Source organism: Tasmannia lanceolata, unplaced genomic scaffold (genome assembly GCF_043159265.1).
Source record: "Tasmannia lanceolata isolate RefF3 unplaced genomic scaffold, GAP_Taslan_0.1 ptg000006l, whole genome shotgun sequence".
Lineage (NCBI taxonomy): Eukaryota > Viridiplantae > Streptophyta > Magnoliopsida > Canellales > Winteraceae > Tasmannia > Tasmannia lanceolata.
The window spans coordinates 32825881-32843235 of NW_027518683.1; positions in this window are offsets into that span (position 1 = coordinate 32825881).

A 17355-nucleotide genomic window follows, 5' to 3' on the forward strand; every position below is an offset into this window, starting at 1 on the left:
CAACTTAGACAAACAAACACATTAGTGATAAATGATCACTTGTGTATTGGAATCATCAAAACAAGATGGGAATGCCAAGGTAAAAACCATTGGGCTTACATTATATCCGAAGTGCCTTAAACATTTGGAGTGCGGATCAAGTCAAAGAAATTGCAAAATAAATACTTTGTGCCTTTCACCAACTTATCTATATAGTATTTATATATCATCCTCGTTTGGTAGTATCTGCATGAATGAGATGTCAAATATTAATCTTAAAAATCACTCAATTGGTACTCTTAGCCTTCTTAGTTCTCTAAGATGGAGAGGTACCTTCACTTTAATTAAAAATACCTAACAATTTGACATATGTCAACATCTCGATCATGAACAGGTATATGTGCATTACTTGGCTACATATTTTTATACCATAAGCATTGATTTAGGAGGAGTACCAAACTCAATCTTCATTTACTCCTAAATTGATTTACATTTTAGTTCACGCTTTTTGTCGATGACAAAAGGGGGAGAAATTTGAAATTGATTATCTATTCAATTGCCTATATGCACCATATGCTTTTAATTGTTATCATTTATCTGTGTGCATATATTGAGGGGGAGTTCCAGCATTCACTTGCCTACTTTGTCACTCCACACACACCTCATAATCAATTTTATTTGTCATCATCAAAAAGGGGGAGATTGTAAGCCCAAGGGTCTACTCTCCTATCTTGTTTTGATGATTCTAAACATAATTGATTATGTTATTGAATACTAATCAATTTGCCTTGAAGTGTTGTGTTTAAGATAGGATTGATCATTGAAGAAACCAACACACTACATGGTCATCCTTGAAGATGTACCACACAAGAGTCAAAGGAGCTAAGTGGAGCTCACATCATCTCTCAAGCAAGCATACACAAGATGGAAGACCAATTGAAGACCAAGGCTAAAGAGAAGTTGAGGTTTACCTAGAATTCAATGTACATCTTTTCTCTTTAGATTTTCAAGTCAGGGCAAAGTGTTTTAAAATAGTTTTTCAAAAACACTTAAGAACTTAAAAGGTTTAGTGAATGGTTATGTGGTGGACCAACATGTTGGGACCCTCATAAACATTCCAAAATTTTCATAGGGATTGAGTTCCAAAAGCCCAAAATCAGATAAGCAATAAAATTACAAATTCTGCTTATTTTAGGCTTCTCGGAACTCCGAGATTTTTCTCAGAACTCCGAGAAATGGTCCAGTAGAATTTTTCACTTTTGGTCATTTTCTCGGAACTCCGAGAAATGGTCCAGTAGAATTTTTCCAACTTCTGGCCGTTCTTTCGGAACTCCGAGAATTTCTCGGAGCTCCGAGAATGGTTCTCAGAACTCTGAAAACCTCGCGACAGCACAGAAAAGAGCCGTTGGGATTTGAATTAAAATTTGGTTTTTGATATTAACACCCCCAACGGTCATATTTTGACAAGAGGCTATATATACACCTTCAAGAGGATTATTTTCCTCTCTTGAACATTTTGAAAAACCTCCTTAAGCATTCAAGCAAACTTGCAACCCATTTATGATTAAGATTTTGTTTTTCTCCCCAAAACTTGCCTTGCACTTGCAAATCTATTGAGTTGGGATTTAGAGCTTTCACTTGCAACCACTATTCAAGAAGCAATCAAAGGGACTACATTGTGCATTAAGCTTTCAAGAGAAGCCAAGCAAAATCTTCATCTTCTATTATTGTAAAGGTGGCTAGGGCATCCTATCTTAATACCCTAGGGAGTATCGCTTAGAACTCGGTGAAGAAAGAGAGTCGGTGTAAAGGTGTAAAGGCGTCCTCATTTAATATCCCTTGGAAGTGTAATCGCCTCGGAGCCGGGCATCGTGGAGGTCTCTCATAGTGGAAAACCTTAAGGACGATCGCTTTGCCCGAACCACTATATATCGGTGTGTTCTTTCTTTTTCTCGCACTCTCATTCTTAATTTTGGTTTGGTATTTCATTTTATTTTGATCTCATTTGAACTAACCAAAATCTAATCAAAAGAAGAAAATTCAAATTAGGTTTCATAATTAATTTTCAAAAGGCATAATTTAGTATTAAAATCAATCCCCCCCCCTCTTGTTTATTACAGATACTGATGGGGTGTAAAAAGATCCCCCACTCACGGATCAACACGTGGCACCATGGCAAGCCCACGTGCTCACCACCCAACAAGGGGTAATAGGGTCATTACAGCCTAAAAAATGAAAGATCAAGTGTAAACCTTGCCCAACCACAATCTTGCACCTGTCCAAGGGCATGAAGGAAAGGGTAAAGTTTGATCCACTAATAGGCTGACACCTGTCCCCAAGGGCAAAAGGGTAATCCAATACCCAAAACTCCACTATAAAAAGCCTCTTAAGGCTCAAAGGTAGGGGGATCCCTAAAAAAAGCCATCATCTCTAGCTCTGGTTTTCCCAATTTTGTGCCCATTAGTGACTTGACTGTCGAAGGGCTGGTCCGGAGCTACGACTCCGGGTTGGTCTTCTGACCTTGTGTTCTGTGCAGGACATAATCCTTAATCGGTTCAGCAGTTCGGACCCGCCAGATTAGCTCCTTCGTCACTGCCTCATCTGTTATTGATTTTGGGCCTACCAGATAGGCGCCATCCGTGGTACCCGAACTAAAAGCTGTTCCAAGTCACATTACAAATGGCAGGATAGAGGAGTAATTGAGCACCCCCAGGTCGAACAGTCCAGCCAGAATCATGATGAGCACATTTATGTGTGAATTGTAGGTATTAAAGCATGCATATTTGATAATTAAAGCAGTGCTACTAAGGTATTTTGTGTATTTTTGGTGTTTCAGGGTTATATTGGGAAGATGGATAAATTTGAAGCCAAAGAGATCAAATACTGAAAGAAATAACCAATCTCCAATGGTGGCCAAATTCTATACAAGATGATTATTGTGCCTTTATATATTCTCTTTTAAAAATTTAAACAATTAGAGGGCTGCAATCAAGTTATATGATGGACTATTAATTTGGATGGCTCGGATTAGCTATGGAATTAATTTACAAGGTATGGTCCATTTAGATTGTGACCTATAATATGAACGGTTCGGATTATCCTACGAGAATGATTTAGGACCGTCGTTAATTCATGGCCCATCAATTGGATGGTTTAGATCACCCTACGGAGATAATTTGAGGAGCAAGAATTATTCACATTGGAACCCATCACTTAGATGGTCTGGATCATCTTAGGGAAAGGATTTGGAGGACACGCCCATTTATTTCTTGGCCCATCAATTGGATGGTTTAGATCAACCTATAGACGTGATTTAGAGGGAGTCGGCTAATAGGAGCTTTTATCACTCTGGAAAGAGAAGAGGGAGGTAGTAAAATCCATGAAGGGTGGTCAATATCATTAGTGGGGCCCACCATTTGTTTAAGGTTTTGAAAATTTGGGAATTTCATTCAAAAGGGACATTTGGCCAACATGGATAGGAAATAAACCCCAACTGTTGGAAATCTAAGTAACATTATTAATGAATTCACTCAAGTGGGACCCATTGAGACTTGGATTAGGAATTGCAGGAGCTATGATTTTATTCTAACTCTAATTTTAGAAGAAGTGGTCGGGAATTAAATTCATAAAAAAAAAAGTGGGTCCCATTTGGATTTTGGAAAGTATTTAAAAGCGAGTCACAGCAGCCACGTTTCCCTTTTGTTAGAAAATAGCATTTTCTGATTTTATATATAATGCATATACATACATGCAAAAGTGGGACCCACGAAAGTAGAGGAAGAAAGCAAGAACTTCACTGATATTTTGGCATCTTGCTAAAACCACCGAATTTGGACTCCCTTTCTTTGTTTATATATATATATATATATATATATATATATATATATATATATATATATAAAACAAAAGTGGGACCCACATGGGATTTGAAGAAAACTGCTATGGAAAATAAACTACCGCATTTGGAATGTTTATTCTTCCACGTTTTGGGTTGAAGAAAAAAAACAGTAGTTTCTAATTAGCTTGTATTGCTATTCTATATAATATAAGTGGGACCCACTATGAAGAAGAAAAGAAAGTTGCCAAAAGCCCACCCATTTCTACGTAAGGAAGGAGAAAAAGTCAATCAAAGTGGTGAAAAAGTTACCAAAGAAAGGTCAAAGTTGGTGAAATTTTAAAGAAGAAAAGAAGAAGTTGGTGGAATTACAAACAAATAGTGGAAGTTCCCAAATTACCAAAGACAGGTGGGGTTGCCAAAAATACAAAAAGATGCCAAGATTGTGTCTTTTCTTGGAGATGAAAATAGAAGGTGAAGAAAGCTACATATTGGAGTGAAGAAAGCTCTCTTTTTTTCTTCTAAACACACGTTTGCTCTCTTTATGCTTTTGCTTGTTCTCTATTATTCTCTACACATTCTCTCTACCACTCTCAAGCTCTCTCTCTCTCTCTCTGAGGTTTTCTTATTCTCTCTAGCTCTTTTTCAAGTTCTTTTTCTTTTCTACTCTCAACCAAGGATCAATCATCCACCGTTCATTCCAAGGTGACACTAAAGCTTGAAGAGGAGGATTTGGCCAAAGTTGGAGGAGAAAAAGACTAAGTTCTATTTAAATTTTGTTATTTATTTTAAGTTTAATTTGATGTAATTTTGTTTCAATTCAAGTTAGTGAAGAAGTAATTAGCTTTTGTTTAATTTTCTTTCAAGTTCTATATGGCAATTCTTCTCCCGTCTATCTCTTTTATTTTTGTTTTTCTTCACTTCTTCATGAATAACTAAATCCTAATTACTTAGGGTTTAGTTGAAGCCATGGGGAAGGAGAAATATTTATAATTAAATCAATCTACTCAATTGAAAAATTGTGTAGGATTTTGTGTTTGGAAAATCCCAATCATTCATGCCATTGGCTTTCCCCTTTCGTATGAATGATTGTTGATTAACAAATATAAAGTTTTATATAATCAATGTAACTTGGAGAGTAGATTTGACTTATTACTTATAAGGAATGACATCCCTTCGATCTTATTCCTTATTGACTAATTAATCGAATTTTCAACCCAATTCAAGAGTTGTTTTAATTAATCAATCTAATCCAAACCCATGGTGGATTCTAACCCTAAGTAATCTTTTATATTGAATTAAGGTTTTTACACTATTCCAAATTACTTTTGCAATTTTCCAATTTACTTAAGCCCTTAGAATTTGATTTTCTAATTAAATTAGATAAGTAGTCAATAGAGATCATTAAAATTTGGTACACTTTGCCTAAATTAGGATTTTAAATAAAAAACATCTTAGTTGAATTTGATTCTTAGATTGAATAGAATATACGCTTACATATAGTGTTGGCTCCGAGGTCAAGTCCACGGAAATCCTGAGATTTTGCCAGGCAACATTATATCATAGCTAGTATTCTAATCCGTACAAGAATAGGATTGACAACTAGATTTCTCTTCCCTGAGTTCGACCCGTATTTACACGATCCGTGCACTTGCGGTTATTTAATTTCTCAAACAAGTTTTTGGCGCCGCTGCCGGGGAAGGGAGTTGCATTAGAATCTTAATTATTCGAAGTGTTAGATTAGTAGTTATTTTTAGTTTAGTTATAATTTTGGTTTCTTGCCTATCCATCTCTCTTACTTGGTTTTCTTGTGTTTATGAGTGCAGGTTGGGTGCGGAACTCGGCCAATCAACTAGAAAGAGCAAACCGGTTAGAGACGGCGGAAGACATCGCACCAAATAAGATCAATGGAGGATTTTCATAGTTGGGAGCTCGAACGGGTTGCCAATTTTGTGCTTAGGGAGTTCGATCAGGTTGACAAGGATTTTGTGCTTCGGGAGTGTAAGGAAAATGAGATGTATTTTGTGCTTTGGGAGATTGTGGTGCATAAAGAGAGCGATGGAGGGTTGCAAGGTTAAATCGTTCAAGCAAAGGTTATTCTGACAATTTCTGATATGGCTTTAGTCCTCAATTGCTTAGCACTTGGGTTGTGATCTTCATAGAATGACACGTAATTGAATTCTTTGAAATCTGTGATATTGTTTAAGGACTAAAAAAGTTCTGTTGCTTCTACTGCTATTGTTGTTATAATATATTATTACGTTTTATGTAGCAAGAAACCACCATCAACCTGATTCGACGCCCCTATTCTCTATCAAAAGATAAAAATGAAGAACATATCTCTATCCTTTTTTTTAAATGTTAATGAATTGTATTAATGAAAAAGATAAGGGGCAAATCCCGCGACCGAGGTGGTCAGTGCATAAAGAAAAAGGAGGGAAAAATACTTAACTTTCATACATAAGACTCTCAAGGAGGGAAGGAATAACAAAATTCTAAAGAAGCCCTATCAATCCCATCTCTTGCTAGACTATCAGCCTCTCTATTTGCCGATCTTCTAATGTCATGAGATGAAATCCTCGTACCACTTAAACGATGTGAGATCTTATCAAAATATTGCGCAAACCACGAAGTAGGACGAGATGGACATTTAAACCACCGAATCACATTAAGTGAGTCGCCTTTAATGACCACCTTATCAAGGATTGAAAGATCCACCTTCCTTAGACCTGGGAGAATCACTCTCATCTCCACCTCATTGGAGTTAGCAATCCCCATGGAGCCCGATAAAGCCCACAGAGTCAATCCGCTTTCATCCCTAAAGATTCCTCCAATCCTAGTTGGCCCTAGATTCCGTAAACTACATCCGTTGAAGTTTAGCTTAAATAGGCTAGAATAAGGTGGGCTTCACTCTTGAGTGATGGTAGTATCTCTATGTTGACTTCCCCAACAAACCGCTCTCCAACGATGCCGAAGGTTAGACGCCAAGATAAACCTGAATTGGGAGAGAATCTGCGCCCAAGTAATGGTTAAGACCAATATCTTTATGTAAATAAAGATAAGGCTCTTAACAATTCCCCTAAATACTCTTGCATTCCTCTCCTTCCAGAGAACCCAAATTGTCGCTAGGAATATAACTTTCCATGGACTCTTCCCTTTTTTTGCCAAAGGAAAAAATGCCAACATTCCAAAATGCCAGCCAGACTTTGAGGAAATACATAGGACATGCCAAACCATTCAATAAAACATCATCTTGTGGTTAAGAGGATCCATTGTCCCTCCTTGGTGATTTGTTCATCTTGTTGATGAAATTCAAGATAGGGTGGGCAAATCATCTATCATTTTCAAACATATTAGGAGATCTGCAAATAGTGTGGCAGATGGCCTTGCTCGTGGGAAATCGGTTTTAGAAATCTTTGACTTCCTTCCCTCGTGAATGTTTGCTTTATATTTGTTTTATTTTTCCTTGTAATTGTCTTTTGTTCCTTGGAGTTGACCATCTCGGTCCTCTCCTTTTCTATGAATGAGACTGCAACCATTCCAAAAAAAACATAGGACATGCCAAACCTTTCTAATATCCTTCCCCCAATGAACCTCGCTAATTTGCGATGGATAAACATATGGTCCATCGTTTCTCCTGTCTCCACACATAAGGCGCAGTGTTCAATTATGAGCATAGTTTGATTGCAGAGATGGTCCATGGTAAGAATTTTTTTGAGGCAAGCCGTCCTCCCAAAAGCACACACCCCTAGAGGGACTAGGGTGTTCCACACTTTAGCTAGATGCGAAGGAGCAGAAATCGGTGAAATAGATTTGACATTGAAAGTCCCTGAAGTGCTCCAAATCCAAACCTTAGTATCCTCTCCAGATCTCTTGATGTACTCAGGCTGTACTAACTCTAGAAATTGGGCCACTCTATCCAGTTCCCTGTCAAAGAAGTTTCTCTTAAAGTTGATCTTCCAATCTATATGAGGTCCCTCCCCCACCATGCAATCCTTTACAAAAACCTTTTTACCTACCACCCGCAAATAAGTTCGGAAATGCTTCCTCTAATGAGAACCCACTACACCACTTATGTTGCCAGAGTTTAATTTTGTCAACTGAATGCACTCTGAATCAGATACCCTTATTAAACGTGTACTTTAGCTTCAAAATGTCCCTCCAAACCATGACTCCCCTCTTGGAGAATCTATCATATGATTCCCATCTACATGATACTGACCCATACTTCCCTTCTATTACCTTGAACTATAGCTCACGAGACTTCTCCCCAAATCTCCACGGCCATTTACCAAGAAGCATGCTATTGACTACTTTGAGTTTTCGAATTCAAAGACCTGCTTTAGAAGGTTTGCAAACTTCCCCCCAGCAAACCAAATCCAACTTTCTCTTATCCTCCGATCCACCTAGAGGAATCTTCTTTGGATTTGTTCAATCCGCTTGATAACACTAACTAGGCATTTGAAGATTGATAATTGATTGGTCAGATTATTAGCCAACATCGATTTTATAAGTGTGATCCTATCTCCCAACGAAACTAAATTCCGTTTCCATGTGTCTAGCTCCTTCTCCACCCTCTCTCTGATAGGGTCCCACAACCTTTTCTTCAGACGAACCGCACCCAAAGGCAATGCCAAGTAAGTGGATGGAAGGGAGTGTACCGAACAGCCCCAAAGCCTGGATAGACCTTCAATCTGACCTGTCTAAAAATGGATACCCATGACTCTTGATTTTCAAAAGTTTGATCTCTGCCCCATGGTTAATTCGTAACACCTGAGGATCGCCTTTAGTTTCAACACCTTTTCTTCAACAAGGGAGCTAAAAACAAGTGTATCGTTGTGGACCCCGATCCCGAGGACGAATGGGTGAGGGACACAAGATCCCACGCCGATCCTCTAAGATCTCCACAATGTGAAGGAGAGCTCTACCAAGGAGCTCTCGAAAGGATGCCACTCAAAGCATGGGTGGCGATATAAATGAGATACCTCTCGATTCCAGGACTAGCCTGGAACCAAGGTGTACCTATAACAAAGAAGAGTCGCCATCCAAGGAAATGAGCCCTAGATCCCATGAAATACTCTGTTGCAACGGATAACCAGAGATACAAAAGGTCCGTGCCTAGTGACGAATGAGGAAGATCCGAAGAGCACCCCCAATTCGCCCAAGTGCAAGCACATGGTCTCTTATGCCAGTTCTAATTAACTTTGAAGAGTTTTGGGCGAAAATCATGTGAAATGGGAACAATCAACCCCGAGAAAATGTCTATCTAAACATGCATGACCCGGGGATGAGCAAAGAAAGCAAGCAAATCCTAACTCATCACATCTAAGAAAGTAGTAAACAACCACATGCAGAGCCATAAGTAAACAGACAATGATATATATAATGAGATAAGGAAAGCAGTAAAGATCTATATCTAGATAGATAATCAAGATAAGACAAATGAATAAACGCTATAGCTAAGCAACCAAAGCAGTAAAGTAATCACACTAACATGCGAACCTATGCGAGAGATAAGGTTAAGAAGGTAACAATCAATCACATGCTTGAGAAGCAAACAAACTAGAAGCGACGCATGAGAAATCTGAGGCAAGCACACGACAAGCTAAAAGATGCAAGAAAAGAAAAAGAATCAGAAAATCATCGGTATGCGAGAACCAAAAACTGCCAGGGAAAAGAAAATGGAACACGCGATAGGCTCAGAGAGCGATTCAAAAGGAATCAAGCCCAGCGATCCTAATCTGCTGAAGATCAGACAAGTCTCGCGATCGTCATGACCTATCGTTGGGCTCAGCGAGGACAATCCCTATGAAGGGGTCACGCTACGTCATCGCCCGTCCCAAAACTCGATAAAACGTCGGAAAAACCGATGAAAACCGGAAAACCATGATCGAAATCGAAAAATGGAATGAAAAGGGGACTCTGAGTGACCTGACGATCATCATCCTTGCCCATTTTTGTTTTTGTTTTGAAATGCTTGAAAATGTTTGAAAAATGTTTATTAAAAGGTTTGACTGGACTTGGGTGGACCCAAGCTACCTACGTACCCTATGAAAAGGGATCAAGCCAACGTAGTTCGAAACAGCTTTTTCGAAAAACATTTTTGGTGTTTTTGATGTTTTTTGTTGTTTTTAGATTTTTGTTGTTTTTATCCCTTTGATTGAAAGGGGGTTTTGGCTCAGGAGGTTGCCGTCTGTCATAGCTTTAACCCGACGATGTGTTCCCAAAATCGATGGAATCCCGAGATGCAAAGAGTATTCCAAGTAACGTGAAGAGAGTAGTCCCGAAAGAAGGTAAGAAAGGAAACCCCTCGAGCCCTGTGAAGACTCTAAGATGGAGAAAATGATAGGAAGGGTAAGGGGTTGGCTCAAGAAACATTCCATCATCGCCACTTAGACCCGACATAAAACTTCTGAAATCAATGGACGATATAGGAACCCTGAGATCTAAGGAAAATCCTAAGACTATGAGAAGCCTCGAAAGGGAAGGAAAGAGGAAGCTAAGGTGGTCCTGAAAATCCCAAGAGACCGCGAATATGATGAACACAAGAACCCTATGAAGATCCTAAACATTGAGGCAGAGTTGGAAAGAGAATCGAAGAATAAATGGTTAGGAATTTATCATTTGGATTGACTTGTTCAATATGAAGTGGAGTCAACTGGGCCAAAGATGAAAAATTGGTCATGTCTATCGGCTTGTTGAAACCAATTTGGCCGGGATAAGAGGGAAAGTTAATCTTGTACCTGCTACTACCTCAAAAATGACAACTGACAACCCCTCTCTCTAGTCTTTCTAGTGTGACCAGTAGAAGCAAAACAAGTCGAGGGCAAAAACTTCTTATAAGAGTGAAAGATCAAGCTCTCGAATGTTCAAGCTTAGAGATCACTGCCGAATTCAAAACTCCTTGCTCTCGTCCTTCTAGGACCCCACATTAGAAAGTTAAAGCTATAAGAATGCACATAAAACAGGATCTAAAAGTGAAGACTTGTGCTCTTTTCCAAGGATTAGATACACCAAGATAACCATCAAACCGAACTATGAAATGACCCAAACCTATTCGTGAACCACATACACATAGAGATATGAGTTGGGTCTAGGCGATTTAACAAATTATATCGAGACAATTATCAAGACATGAAGAAGATTCTTAGACACTATTATGCTTTAACAATGGTAAGATCAATTTAATCATGTCTTTTCCTTTTGAATGGCTACTGATATGAACACAACCCTGCTAATAGCTACAAAAAAACTAGCCTCATCTCCTAGTTTACAAAACTGTCAGAGCTTATTACCGAGTTTAACTACGATACCTCAAAAGACTCTCAAGAAACTAATTGAGGTATAAAAGCAAGCAGAGCTTGTGCAGCCATTATAAATGGTTGGACTGATGTCAGTAAAAACAAGGATTAGAGAAGGAGATCTCTGCCCTTACTTATAATTGAGGTTTAAGAATGCGGATCCAGTGCAGGATCTAACTTCTTAAATCTCTATGATTAAACAACAAATGACCAGATGAAGGAAAACAGATTCAACACCTAGCAATGGAAAAAAAGCAAGACGAGAGAACCCACAGTACTCTCTCATTGACATGATTCATCTACTAGCCCCGAATTAAATGAAAGAAAAAAATGATTACCTGAATTCCTCAATTAGCAATGGATGAGATTTGGATCTCGGAATCCCTCGTTAGAACCCTCGGATGAAGAAGAATTGCTTCGACCCCTTCTTACAAGCGATGCCGGATGATCGGAGCACGGCTCTGTTGATCGGAGATGATGGGTTGTTTGTCGGAGATTGCCGGATTCCGCAGAGGTTTGTCGGAATTGAAGAAAGGTCGGATTGGATCTATGAGGTTGAGAATGGTGAAAAGGGAAATTGGGGTTGATTATGGGTTTTAAAATGGGTTTCGAGATAAAGGGGAAGTGGCCGCAGATGGAAAAAAATCCAAGTGGGTTTAGTGGTGGTTCGGATGGGGATGGAGGAGAGATGGGAGAGATGATCGAGCAGTGGTGTATGTTAATGGGTTAGATGGATAGGGTTTTGAAGATTCAAACGATGGTGGAGGTGAATGGTGGGAATGGGGTTTAGGTAGTTTGCAGAGATGGGGTTTCTCGGAAAAATATGTAGAAAATGAGGTGGGTTTGAGCAACGGTTGTGATTGTAAAGGAGGTTGTAGAAAGGAGGATCGGATTTAATGGGGTTTCGGCCGGATTCCGGCGAGGGTTCTCGGAGAAGATGAAATGGAATAGGGTTTAAATGGGCAGAAAATGGGTTTTGGGGTGAAGAAGTAGTTGGTGAGGAGGATGGGGGTTAGATGTGGAGGAGGAGAGTAGAATGGCAAAGAGGGTTTACCGAAATCTGTTGTTGATGGGTTTGGATTCCGGTGGGTTTTGCTGGATTTTGGCCGGAGAAGATGGGTTTTTAAAAAAAAAAGGAAAATGCAATGGGCGTGGTTGATGATGATGAGGATGATAGTAAATGGCTGAGATGGAGAGGGTAGGGTCGATGGCCGGAGCTGCGGTGATGGAAAGTTGCAGAGATGGAGGTGGCGGCTGAGAAGGGTTTTGGAGGTAAGAAATAGTTGGATTTGGGTTCTAAAATAGGAAAAACGATGGTGGTGAAGTGGGGAAGATGGCCGGAGAGCAAATCCCTTCTCCTCTCTCTATCTCCTTCTCCCCTCTGTATTTTTTCCTCTTTTTCTGCAAAAGTGGTCGAGCCTCCTCTAGAAAATAAAAAAAATCCTCCTGGTTCACGAGCTCTCCTCTTGGTTTTATATTCAGTTTTTCTTTTTTAATCTAATCCCCACGCTCCATTTGGTATCTTATTCTTCTTGATTACCCCTAGCTTTTGATACTTGTCTTTGCCCTAATGCAATCTTAGCAACCCTAAAATCTAGAAGGCTCTAATCTAATCCAAGCCCTACACTTCACTTTTTAGATCCTACAGCCCATGTTTATTGCTTGCAAAGGAAGCAACACCCATTTTATCAAAATACCCCTAGGACAAGGTGATTTTACAACCTCCTACCATTAGCCTCTACTTGCCTTTTCTTCCTATCAATGGGCACCCCCACTCGATTGTTTCACTCCCCTCTTCTAAAAAGGGAAAATATATATATGCCTCCCCTTTCTTCCTCGGACCGCCCTCCTTAGCATATTTTCTGCGCTACAGGGGGGGTCTAAGCAAGGAAGGGGAAAGGGCGAATTATTTTCCCCTAGATATTTTTCCAGGGAAATGATATTGACACACCCCTATTTTGATAATTTTCTAATTTTTGCACAAATGAAAGAGGAGGTCGGGACGGTTGAACAGAGAATATCAATGGGATTCGGAGATCACTCGGGCTTTCAAAATATTTTGAGAAATAATTTTCAAGTGGGTAATTTCGAATTTTTCAGGCTCTTTTGCAATTGGGTCTCGATTTTGAGCTTTCAGGGCACTTCGGGAATCATATTCAGGAACTTGAAAATTGAGTTTGGGGAATCTTGGATTCAATTTCAACGATCGATTTCGGGATTTATTCAACTTTTTTTGGGAAAATAAGGCCAGGTCAAAATGGGGTGTCTACAATCGTCTGCAAATTGAAGGTGTGTCAGCCCCTCGGTTCCAATCCTGAATCTCTCTATCAGGCCCATCTCTCTTCCTTTTTCAACCATCCTATTGAGAATTTCTACTACTATCATGAATAGAAACGGGGAGAGATGGTGCTCCTGTCTAGGACCTCTTGGAGATCCAAAGGATCTACGGGGGTCCGTTCCTCACCGCCTCCTCAAGATCGGGGTCCACAAAACCTCGCTATGATGCTGCCTTACGAGTTCTTCGCTATTTAAATCCTTCGCTGGAAGAGGTATATTTTTGCCCTCTGACAGTGATCTATCTTTGAAAGCATATTGTGATTCAGATTGGGCCCGTTGTCCCATGACCCGGCGTTCTACTACTGGTTATTTCACCATGCTTGGTTCATCTCCTATCTCTTGAAAACTAAGAAACAAAATAATGTTTCTCTTTCTTCTGCCGAGGCTGAATATATGTCTATGGCTGCAGCTACATGTGAGTTAATATGGCTTAAGACTCTCTTATTAGATCTTGGAGTGCCCCAAAGATGGCCTATGCTTCTCTTTTGTGACAATCAAGCAGCTCTTCACATAGCCGCTAATCCAATTTTTCATGAACGGACAAAACATATTGAGATTGATTGTCACTTTGTTCGGGAAAGAATTTTGTCCGAGGACATCCGCACCTCATTTGTCTCCTCATAAAATCAACTTGCGGATATCTTTACAAAAGCTCTAGGTGGTAACCATTTTCAATCCCTATTGAGCAAGTTGGGCATTTCGGATCTACATGCGCAAAGTTCAGGGGGAGTATTAGAATCTTTGTGGTGGGTATCCCAAAAATCAAGTAATTACATGTTGCACAATTGTAGAATAGAAAGTGTGAGTTGGGTAAATGTTGCATTGTTTCTATATTAGCCATGGTCTTGTATATTAGGATAGGGTAATTTACACTTGCCTGAAGTCCAGAGATATCATTCCTATATGAAGGGATTGTATGCTCTTAATTTTGTGAAGCTTTGTATATTTATTCTTCTCTTTGGAGAGAATGTAATACAACAGAAATGAATACATCACTTTGTTTTACAGGGTTTCACTCTAGTCGGGTTGCCCAAGCCCTCAACCTGACCCAACAGGAATGATACTCGACCCGACCCAACATTTTTTCAGGTTGAACCTGACTCGAGCCGCACCCCTTTTGGGAAATGATATATTCGCCCCTTTTTCTTCCTTCGGCCACCACCTTGTAATGTAAAAAGGTAGTTATAACTACACTATTGGAGGCTGGTCCAAGGAAGAATAGGGGGGAGAATATATCACTTGCGTTGATTTTATTAAGGAGTGAGAGCGTAGGTCCACGCTCCACTCAAAATTTAGTAAATCAATTTTAATTATCTCCCTTAAAATTAAAGCCTTATTCATTTTCAATTGTGAGACCAAAACTAATTATTAGAAACAAATTTTCATTTAATTTAAAGTCTACTATTCAGTTTTGAACTCAAAATCAATTCTCAAAAGTTAAAATTAATTGGGCCTAAATGCAATTTTGAATTAGTAATCATTTTTGGACTGAAAATTGATCTTCTGGGATCTGTGCGTGTGAAGTCTTAGTATTTTTTAGAAAGCACAGTGGGGGCCACCTCTTTGGATGATCCAAACCATTCCTTGGTTTGGCACACTGTAAATCAGTTGTAATCGGTAGATCATTTTCAGGGGATGATCCTAACCCTATGATTTGTAGAGGGACAACGTATTATTAAAAAAAAACACTTCTATTAATCAGAGGGTTAGGATCATCCGACGGAGATGATTCATGGGTACAACGTATTCACATTGTGGCCCAACAAATGAATAGTTTGGATCATTCTATTAAGTGGGCTCCACTGTACTATTTGAAAATGCACACAAAACCAAATGAAAAATAATTCTCAAACGCCAAAGGCTAATCATCCTTTTTTCCTTCTCTTATTTAGATAGCTCTCCAAGGTTATTACAATTCCCGGAAAGCTCTTGAAAGCAAATTAACAGAGAAAAGACAAGTTGGGTTGGTGCAATTATCAAAATAGGTAGTGCTAAAATTAGGGGCGAAGCCAAATTGTCACCTAGTATATTTTATTAGTTTTGAAATACAGAGCAAGTGAGGGGGGTTTAGGGTTTCAAAGAAAGGGGTCGAGAAACCTTGGCTCTCACTGCAACACGTTCAGCTCTCTCACTCATATGAATTCACTGTTGGGGGTAAAATCAGTATATTCGGCACCGAACCTCAAACCCCTTCTCCATTACTCAACTGGATCGACACAGTCCCCGCAACAACACTCGGTAATGAACCTTGATTGGACCTCCTTGATACTCCTCCCTTGAACGGTACCGAGCTACCAAGGGAACCAAACACAATCGCGGAGATCTTGCCCCCAAACGGGAAATCCAGACGGCCTGTACGCGTAAGGCACGACTTTCGAATTCAAAAAATCCCGCCTAAATCACTATCCCCGATCTTCACCCATAATCATCGGAAATCGTCTCTCTACGTGTTTATTTGCCAGCTATCAAGCTCCACGTGTATTGAATCTAGGGTATGATTGATGTCTCCACGATCTTATTCTCCCTCCATCACTCTCCACGTGGGCGAAACCAAAGGCATGATTGATATCTCCAAGATCATGGATCTCCACCCCTATAAAAAGGGGACTACGCACTCAAGCAAGGGAATGGAAAACTCACCCTCTCTTCTTCTCGGGTCTGGTAACTTGACCTAGCTCTCTCCCATTCCCCGTCTATTGTCTGTGATTGCCCGTCTCTGACTTGAGTGTCGAAGTGGCCGTCTGGAGCCACAACTCCGGGCCCGCTGATGCTTTTTCTGTGATCGTAGGATTATAGGTCTTGTGAAGTTAGTTCGTGCAGTCAGATTTTGGGCGTCATCAGATTGGCGCCATCTGTGGGACCCGACATGCCAAATTCGAAAGCTACCTCCCAACTCAACGGTGGAATGGTTACGAGAAGCCAAGCCAGCCAACGAGACCACGAACTGCTAGAAGAGACAGAGGAGATGGTCACCTGCGGCGACACTCCAGTGACAATGACCGCCTTCAATCAACTCACACATCAAATTGGAAGTGTTGCGGTCGCCCTACAGCAAGTGCTCCAAAGGATCCCTCTCCAACCGGCGGCCCCACCTCCGCCCGTGAATGCGCCGGACGAAAGACTTCGCCCCGTCAAGATTCCAGAAGTGCAAGGATCCTCAGAAGGGCGAAACCCTCGGAGTCAGAGAACCCCTCATCATCAACAAGGGTCTGCTTCCATCACCAGCCCACCACCCGACCATCGCTGTGATGTTTGGTATCAAAGGGGTGACAACTCAAGGATGGAACCAACAAACCTTGCCCATCGAAATGAGAGCCAAGTACCTCAGCAGATAAGGAGTGCAGCGAAAAATGTCCAAGCAAGAGAAAACCCGGCCATCATGGCTGAACTCCAGCTTCAGATAAGAGAACTTCAACAGCAAATGAAGACACCGTGTGATTCGGACCTCCTAGCAGAGTGGGATAGTGAGATTGCTTCTCCGTTCACTCTGAGAGTCGCCAATGCCGTCGTCACCACAAACTCAGACATGCCTTGGTTGGATCTATACGATGGGACATCTGATCCTCTTGAGTTCCTCCGAACCTACCGCCGTGCAATGGTGATCCAAAATGCTTCAGACACAATGATGTGCAAAGCCTTTTCCGCTGTAGACACCCCATTTTGACCGGACCCAAGTTCGCTATGCTTGGGCGTGTAGACACCCCATTTTGCTCTGCCTTAAGAAATTAGGGTTTTTCCATCGGTTTTCCAATGTCCTTCCTTCCCGCGTCCGTTTGTTACATTTCTAAATATTTTTGGTCGTTTCCGTCATGTTTCGTATTTTTCCGTTGAGTATTGAGAAGGGTTATTCATGAGAATCCGAGCAAAAGAGAATGTGGGACCCGCTGGTGTGGGACCCGTTTG